This window comes from Numenius arquata, chromosome 3 (assembly GCF_964106895.1).
Source record: "Numenius arquata chromosome 3, bNumArq3.hap1.1, whole genome shotgun sequence".
NCBI classification, from domain to species: Eukaryota; Metazoa; Chordata; class Aves; order Charadriiformes; family Scolopacidae; genus Numenius; species Numenius arquata.
In genome coordinates this window covers 35,953,196-35,962,737 of record NC_133578.1, presented here as the reverse complement: position 1 = coordinate 35,962,737, position 9,542 = coordinate 35,953,196, and the positions used below count along the sequence as shown (strand labels likewise).

Sequence of the window (9,542 nt, the reverse complement as noted above, 5' to 3'; positions counted from 1 at the left end):
AAGGCATCTTTCACTTTGCTGTGAAAACAATCAGGCAGAGTAATGACAGGTGAGTTTCCTGCCTTTCCAAAGACACTACATGCTCCTTACTGGCAGTATCACGGCAGAAGGCCACCAGGAATAAAAGAGATATGGCAGACATGAATTCCTTGCCTTTCTACAGGAAATACTTTGTCTCTAACTTGTATTTGCCGTGACTGTCATAAAAATATATTGATCTACACTGTTCCAGTGTTTCTAAAACACGTTTTAATTGGGGTTGTGTGCCACAGATAGTATCTTCAAAGACAGAATGACATTACATATCTGAACCCTACCAAAATACTTCTATTCTCCTTCTCCCTCTCTGTAGATATTCACACCCCCCCGGATGCATTCCTGTGCAACCTGCTCTAGGTGAACCTGCTTTGGCAGGGGGTTGGACTAGATGATCTCCCGAGGACCCTTCCAACCCTTGCCATTCCATCATTCTACTCCTCACTGTAGATTTACTCAAGACCGGTGGAAGTATCTCCATTAACTTTTTTTCCTCTAACAATGTTTCCTTGAGGAATGCTGAGCTACTAACTTGCACTCCCCACTTTCTCAACAACTACCTACTCTTCACGACTTTTTTTCCTTCCATTTCTTCACTTCATCAGACTTTACTCGAGGCAGAGCTTCATTAAAATAAGCTGTGATGCCAGGTGAGGTGTGCCCATCCTTGAGTTTAGAGCACTGCCCTGAGGCGCCCCTTCCACTCTGCTCAGAGAGGGGCACTCACGCTCCCAGTCGCCTCCCTTACTCGCCATCCTCGAGGGGAAGGGAGGCTGAACCAGCGCTCGCCCTCCACGGACCGGCACCGGGGCAGCGGCACATCCCACACCCCGCACGGGGCTGCCGGCGCCTCCTGCTCCTCGGAGGCCTGGGCCTCCCTCAGCTCCCCACAGCCCCGGGGCTCGGCGGAGGGGCCGCGGCCGGGACACAAGTCGCGGCAGCCCCTGCTGGGCCATGACGCTGCAGCCAGCCACGGCGTCACGGAGGGCCACTCTGTGACTTCACGGCTACGCCTTCCCCAGCCTCCGTGCTGCCGCCAGAGACCCCCGGAGCGGGGCGCGCGCGGCCGTCCGCCGCCAACCGCCCCGACAGCCGCGAGGGCGCCCCCTGTCGAGCGCGGCGGGGCGCGCCCCTTCCGCCGCCTCCCTCTCCCCTCCCTGCCGGCCGGCGGCGGGAGGCAGGGGGAGCCCGGGAGCAGCGGCGGCGGCCCGGCCCGGCGGGCAGCGAGCCCGGCAGGCAGGCGGGGTCCCCCCGCCCGCCCGCGCTGACGTCAGGAAACTTTCTCCGCGGCTGAGGCGGGAGCGGGCCGGAGCGGGCGCCGTGTGCCGGCGCGGCGAGGCAGCGGGACGGCCTCCATCACCTCGCCAGGTACGCGGTGCTTCCCTCTCTGAGGGTCCCGGCCCCCCGGGGGTAGTTTTCATGGGTAGCGGGGTTCTGAGGCGGTGAGGCGGGCGGGCTCCTCGCCATCCTTCCCGGGGACGAGGGCAGCCGGGGTCGGGCGCAGCCTCCCGCGGGTACCCGAGGCGCGGTTGGCGAGCAGCAGCGGGGAGAGCGGTCTGGGAGCCTGTTGATCGCCGCGGCGGCAACCGCTGTCCCGGGCTCAGCCGCCCGGCCGCTGCCCTTGGCTGGAAACTTCGCAGCCGGCGGAGGGGGCGGGGGGGGGGGGGGGGCGGTCGGCGGAGGCGCGGGGCGGGGCCCGGCGTGAGTAACGGGGCTCGTTGCCGGGGGCGAGCGGAGCGGCGGGGGGCAGCTTCGCCCGCCCGTCGAGGCTGGCGTGCTTGTTTGGCAGGTCTCACCTGCGGGGAGCGGCAGCGGGTTTGGCGGGGTCAGACCTCTCCGTCCCTTCCGCCTGGGTGCTCCTTAGACCGGCGCCAAACGTGGGGTGGGCGCAGCTTGCCGCCGTCCCCTAACTTCAAAACCGCAAGGACTTAGGGATTTTAGACATGCGGTATGCTATGGTTTGGGGGGTTTTTTTGAATTTCAAGCAACTGAAAATAGTCAAATGCCTTTCATTCCGTGTTGGTTTTTTTTTTTTTCTTTTCTTTTCCTTTTTTTTTTTTTTTCTCTGAGTAAGTACAGTAAAGCCATTATCTGGGAGGCAAGGTTTTGTTTTCCTTCTGAGGGCTTCGCCGTGGCAGCTCGGCGGTGCTGGGAGCCGAGCCGAGCTGGCCGCCGGGGCTGATGAACGCACAATTGTTGTACGAGGGAGGATTTTCTGCTCGTCGGCAGCCCCAAACCACCAAGTTAATTTTTGCTCCCTGGAGCGGGCGGGTGTCGGGAGGGTGGAGTACTGGCGTGGTTTGTCGGATCATCATGTGAATAGAAGACTGAAATTTGAGCGAAGGCTGCAGCCGCTGGGTTGAAGTCGGGCGAGGGAGCTTCAGGGAGAAATTCTCAGTTTAAGGAGGTCTGAAACTTGTGTGATAGTTCTCTGGAGGAAAATGGGGAAAGTGCGTTGCTCGTTTAATTTCACCATCCTTGTCATTTATTGAAAGGCACCGAGAGTCAGTCGAGGCCCGTAGAGGTTAATTGTATCTTTCATACAAAGGAATTTGCCACCTTCCAAAGAACTACATTTCTGGGGTCTTTTTTGAAGTTAGGACGCTCATTACATTTCTAATTTAAGTACCACGCAACTCTCACTTTTTAAATTTTCAGTTCTTACACTTGCAAGTTTTTTAAAAGTCGTCTTTATGTAGACGTAACTACAAAGATGTTAAAAAAATAAATAAACCGGAAAGCAAGCCATACATGAAGGTGACTATGAAAGTACTTTGAGTGTATAGATAAGTACAAAATGTTTTAGCAATATATTCGGTCTACTAAGTATAAATATAAATAAGCATTTTTACATTTTATGTGGATAACTATGAACCTGTTTTTTTAGAAATACTTTTATCTTTTCTGTGATTTTTCTTCCCCTGCGTTTTAGACTAACATAACTTTAGTCATGCCTTTCAATTGTTGTTGTGATAAGCAATGCTTCAGAGCTTCAAACCTCTGCCATTTATGATGATAATCAAAATAAGACAAAATAATTCACCTGAGAGGAAAAAAAATTTTTTTTGAAGGTCAAGCTTCTGTTTTTATGGCGATTTCAAAATGAACAGAAAAGTTTGCCTCATAATTTCGGATTTGCTTGGTTGATTTGTTGTGTGGTAGTGTGTCAGGGACAACCTCCGATGTTTGGAGATTATCCACATGGACTCAGGGAAAATAGTGGGGAAAAAAGGGCAATAATTTCATGATTATTAGCCTTACACTTTTTGGTTCACATTTTATTTTTAAGTGTATGGCTGGTTTAGTGATTATAGGCCTCCTTCAAGGCATATATTTACATGAAGAGGTTGAATAGAGTGAGTGATTTATGGATTAAGAGCCTGGGAATGATGCACAGTGTTGACGGATGCTAGGTAGCACTTTGGTTTGTGCTTTTAACAGAGTTACAGTGGCAGGGATATCAGTGAAAAGAGACTGGAAATAAGCAGAAGCAAGTAGAAATCACATTGCCTTAGAAGTAAGGATGACAGTGTGAAATGTGATCTGGGTAGCATTGGGCATGTCTCTTGAGTGATGAATGCAGAAATTAAAATGACTTTGATGCCAGAAAAAAAGAAGAAAATGCTAGACCGCAACAGGGAACTACTACTACGATGTTCTGTGTAAAGCATTTTAAATCACATTGGAAAATACAAAACTGATACCAGAGGACCAAAAAGGAGGAAGATGTAGGAGGGGCCAGTGAGAATGGTTGTTACACAAACTCACAGTTAGTACTGCCTCCTTAGCCTCTGGCAACAACTTTGTAATCTTTGCAAGGTCTTTTTAGAGTTCAAAGATTGTGCATCTGCTGCTCAGCAAAATACTCACCTGATGTGTTGTTTCAGAATTTCTTTTACAGGCTGATTAAAGTAATTTGTTAGTCTTTTGCCTGTAGACAAGGTTACATTTCATGGTTCAATAGCAGTGTGTCTGCATGGGTGTGTTCATAAAACATTTGTAAATATTTCTGGATGCTCTAAAAATCTTAAAAGACTTACATGAAGAACTTGAGAGGTCAAATATGATAAACTGGCATTTATATTACGATTATAGAATTATTTTTTCTTGAGATAATCCCTCAATAGCGTATAGCTTGAATGTGTCACAAGAAAATAATTAGAATTACGGCATGAAAGAATTAAAGGCCAACTTCAGCTTGAACTGGGGGACTAATGTAGCTTGAAAGAGAACAAAAAAATGAACTACCTTATCCTTCAATTGTTGATGTATCTAATATGACTCGTGGCAGAATTCTAATTCTGTTACTTTTTTAAAGAGAGGGAGTCAAGCACTGAGAGCTGAAAAGTCCACCAGGTTCACTTCACTAAAATCGCTGCTCCCCTGGAATTTTCAGTTATTGTTGACAGTGAAATGAGTGACAGAGATTGAGGCTGTGTTTCAGTAAATTGGCTCTTGAGACAAAGTCCTGAATTAATGACTTAATAGATTTGTTACATAAGAATATGCTAATTGGGCTCAAATAAACGTTTACCCCATACCATTTTTTGTCTTAGTGCAATCCTATTTTTGAAGGGGTAAGCGCCTTTACAGAACCAGGTTGTATCCCAGAACAGAGCAAACAATACTGTTGCTGTTAGAACACATAGTGCCTCTGTTATCACTGCCTAATAACGTTCTCTAACTCTCAATATATAACTTTTTGTCTAGAAATATTTGTTGATAATGTTGTTCCCAGTGGAAATCAGTTTCTTCCTATTTATGTCCTAAATCACTGAGATCAGAACACTGGCGTTTTTCATGCAGTTAGTCTCACTGCCCCACTGTCAGTGCTTCGCTGAAGATGACTTAAATACTACATCAAACTGTTCTGTGGATTTGCTGTTGCAGAGTAGCCACTATTACCATTTAATATGTAGCCTTCATCTGGGTTTGCAGTCATGGCCTGTGGTGGTGGTGGTAGATAGGGGCAGGAGGAAGGAGGTCTTACATTTACTTTTAGTTGTCATTTTGTGATCTATCTTCAAGACACATACCTGTGACCTAACAGGAATAGTAGAATGCAGTAGTGGCATTATAGTGGGTTATTAACCACGCTTTTAGTCTTAGATATGCAAGTGTAGACCTTGTCTGTGCCATTTCATTTGCCCAGGGACACTGAAAGAATTTTGTAAATGGTCAGTACTTGATCTTGTCTTAAAAATACTTTCTACCTAGGCTGCAGCTCCACCCCATCTAATAAGCAGAAGGATCATCTGAAACTCCTCCTTATCTTGCTGTATGGTCTCAAAATGTGTTACACTAAACTGAACGTCAAGAGAAAGTGATGTTACCGCATAGATTTTATCCAGGATTTCAATAGATAATTTGTCCCTCTGGAAACTCATGAATTCCCAGGAAACAGTTTACACTTTACTTTCTTCTTTCCTCTGACAGGTTAGGCAGCTGTTCTAATCACTAAACTAGGAGGGTGCTCTGGATTAAAATATTATCATTTCCTCGGGTTGTAATGACTTCCTTTGCCTAATATGTATTTACACCCCAAAAAAGAGAGAATGAAACAAACTTTTTTGAAGAAGAGACAAGACCTGAGTTAGATAGGGATAGGGGAGCCTAATCTTCAAGGTGCTTCGATCTTCTCATAGTCCCTAAAATAACATGAGAACTTTAAAACTGTATTCAAATTCTTACTTACTATTTTTAGATAAAACAAAATTGTTCTTGGAGGACTGCTGGATTCTATGAAACTATTCAAGATCTTTAATGTGATTTTTTTTTTTTTTTTTCATTCTTTCTCTGCTCTCTCCATCCTCCTAGTTTTAATGGGGCCAATCTTGGACAAAGGCAAAATGCAGTAGTAACACGATGTGCAAAACCGAATCCTGGCTACCACCTGCTGTGGCATTTAATAGTCTAGTCTATTTTCATTTTTGTTCTTTTAAAAGCAGATGTTAGATCTTCAGTTCCTTCTAGGCAGGATGGGCCATTAGGAACTTAAACATTGTGCTTAAACTTTCTAAGTGATCTAGGACACTCTAAATCCGTGTAGCCCTTAAGTTTTTTCAGAATTCTCAGCAGCCTATACAAAATCAGACTTTGTTTCCACTAGATGAAAGGCTGGTGTAGAGCAGCTGCTGCATTGGGGAAAAGTGGCTGGAAGGGAGGTCGTTGCCCATTTTCACCTTAGTTTTGCAACTGTCCTGGTGGCAGGGAGACACCCTGGACAGCTGGTTTCTTCACAGCTGCAGTCTGTGCCATCTGGGCTTTGGCAAGTTGCTATTTTGCTAGAGCTGGCAATTTCTGTCATCTGCTGCCCTGTGTAACTATTGTTTTTCCTATGTATAAAGGTACTCCTAATATTAACCAATTTTTTTTTTCTTGTCACATTGAAAACTTCTATTTTTTATGTGTGTGTTTACATCTTTTAAAGAAGGTATCTCTTGAAACAACAGCATTTTTTTGCTTAATCTGTTGTGAAATCTTCTGGAAAGTGTAACAGAAGTGAGGTAATGAGCCTAGATAAAGGACTGTGTTCCCAGTAAAAAATGATTTTTCCTGCAATTGCATCTCAAAATATTGTTTGGAGCAGCAGTCATCTTTGCATGCCAATTCCATTAAGAGTTGTTTAAAAAAGTTTGGTGTGTCCTCAAACCTATTTTCTTAATGTTTGTCCAGACCATCTTTCCAAATGCCTTGCTGTGCAGATATGTGCTGTCTCTAATGCTTTCTTCCTACATGCTGTGTTGGCAGCTGTATGCATTCAAAGATCATGAGTCAGGTTCCCTAGGAACCTTTTTTTTTTTTTTTTTTTTTAACAAAAGCTCAAAATTTCAGGACTTGGGTCTTCAAGAGAAACGGATCTTATGAGACTTGCCCTGAAATGATGAATGATGTCACCACTGTGTCTGGGTGTCTGCTGATACACACTTCAGTCTTAAATGAGAAAAATACTGGTCAAAAGGTTTCATTTTCATCTGTGTTTGTATTCAGATGTAACAAAGAGGCCTCTACTGATGGTTTGAACTGCTTGTTCATGTGCTGAAGTCAAAGAAGCTTCAACGCTAGAGCTGAAAATACTAGCCGATAGCATATCTTTTTTTTTCTACTTTCCAGTTGATAAGGTGACAGAACCATCATTTCCAAAGCAGTGAACCAAATTGGGGTAACAGCTAAATGGTGGTTTCATTTTGTGGGGTATAGTATGCACAAGTCATACCTATTTTAGAGTAACTGTAGTTAAAATAACATGAGACAACATGTTGAAACAAAGTAATAAGTAACAGTGAGAGGGTGACGTGTATGTGGTATAATATGATGGTGACTCTTTACTTGGGACAGAAAATAGCAGGGGACTAGTAGCCAGTAGAAAATAGTTGAGAGACTAACCTCTGCCATTGTGCCCCTTAATCTGTTTCACATGTGTAAGCTTTAAAGCAGAGCATACTGTGGATTTGTAAACACAAAGGTCTTTAACATCTGAGATTAGTACAATCTTTTTCTTTATTCAAGCAGCCTTAGTAATTTTGTAAGTTATATGTTGTATTAATATTCAATTTATCCTGTTGTGCAAATAGGCTTAGAGTGGAAGAAATACTTTTCCAACAAATTTTGTAGCTGGAGCTGTTGCTAATTCTCTTATCTTTCTGTGCCATACAGTAATTGCACTTAATTGTTTGCTTCTGCTGTGTTTTGTGGTGTGAAATGCAGTATGTCAACATTGCTAAACTGTGACATTAGTGTGTATAATGCTAATGTTCTTGAAAGAGATAATTTCCAGATTTCACCTAACTGGATGAAACAGCTCATGTAACTACCAATGCAGGGCACTATACATTTTCTTGTAATGAAAGTTTGTAGTTTTTTCTCAGTAACAGGTTGGTTTTGTCTTCACACTTGTTTTTGTGTAACGCATTGTACTGGTGAGCTAAAAGGCAACAAACGAATGGGGCTGGGCCAAAGTCCACAGCTGGGAAAGCAAGTTGTAAAGAAAATAATATTTTCTTACACAGCCACTTTAAAAAATTGGGGTTCTCATTAAATCCTTGCTCTCCTTATAATTTAGTGCAGCTCTCCAAAGTTGAATCTACCTTTTTAATTTTTAAAAAAAGCATATTAGGGGTTTTTTTTTTTTGGAGACCAAAAGAACTCACCTAGAAGCATTCCAACTTGTAAAAATGATTCTACAACCTACCTTCCCATCCCATGCTGTGATGGGAGCTCTATTTCTGGCTTAGTCCCCACAGGTTTGAAATCGTACTTCTTAAGAAACCAGCTAGTCTGGGAGAGGGCACTTGGGAACTTTATAGTTTCGGGCTTCAGTTCTCTCAAAGACTATTGCTTCTGCACTGAAAGAAGCTGCAAGCGGTGTTTTAACCTGGCCATACTGACTCGCAATCTCATATGTTTGTCAGTAGTAGCCTGTCATTGACAGCAAATATAAATGAGAAGAGCGTATGAGCTATCTGTTGTTTTCTCTTTCAAAATTAAATACTTCTCCCCAACGTGTCAGTTTCATTCCCCATGTTTTGTGTCAGAGAATATTGAATGTAGCTACTAAACTGCTAGACTGATTTTGTATTAGTAATTTTCTCCAATATGAAGAGTAACTCTTGAATCCAAATCATTAACTGGCATTTCAGGCATGTAGTACCGAATAATGTGCTTGCATTGGTAATATCCACACCTGTCAGTACAGTTATGTTGGCTGTGGTCAGTGACTCTTTTACTGGTTTTGACTGGGGTGGCATGAAACAGCTGATGACTACAGACATGGTAAATCTGCCAGCGTGGAAAATTCACAGGGCAAGCACAGTCTACGTAGGTATCGTAGTAATCTGTCAGGAAACTGAAGTGCAGTTGACAGCACTGTTGATTGTTTCTCTTAGAAGAGTGCTAGTATTTACTTTGCTTTTTGTACTGACTGGGAAAGCAAAAATGATTCTACTGCACAAGTGACATTGCTGCTCCGAGGAAGGAAGATATCTATATTACAATAGGCAAGGATACTGTGCTATACTTTTTAGTAACTACTTTAATGCACAGTGTTCTGTATTATGTATGTTTACTTTGCAGTCTTGCATAAACATGTCAGGAAATGGCTGGTCGTTATCCACAGCAGTCAATGTAAAATAGTCATGTTTGGATTTTCTCTTCTGTTGGAATTTCTGAGGGACAGGAGCAGGGGGTGACTACGTAGCAATAACATGATGCGTGGTACCATTCTTCATGTAGCTACGCATTTAAAATAGGTAATTAAGAGATAAGGCAGTGTATATTATATAGACTAGTCTATATGAACATTTTGTATTTGATGGCAAGCTTAACATGTACACACTAATACGTATGCTTCAGCTTGCTCCCAGTATAACTGATGGCCTTCAATCTTATCTGTCTTCAAAATGTAATTTTCGCCATGAATTCTAAATGCAGTATCAGATTCAGAAAAGATTGACGTGCTTTAGTGAACAATTTGCAGAGGCTTTCTTAAAGGTTTAAATTTCTGTTTG

The 9,542-nt window shown here is 43.4% G+C and overlaps 1 protein-coding gene across 3 annotated transcripts in view; it reads left to right on the top strand.

Moving 5' to 3' along the window:
* The first annotated feature begins 1,302 nt into the window (after positions 1–1,302).
* Positions 1,303–9,542, top strand: part of GULP1 (GULP PTB domain containing engulfment adaptor 1) — a 163,808-nt gene continuing 155,568 nt past the window's right edge. For all 3 annotated transcript variants that reach the window (XM_074145052.1, XM_074145049.1, XM_074145051.1), the window contains exon 1: positions 1,303–1,404. The gene's annotated coding sequence lies outside the window, so the exon portion shown is untranslated. The remainder of the gene's footprint in view (positions 1,405–9,542) is intronic.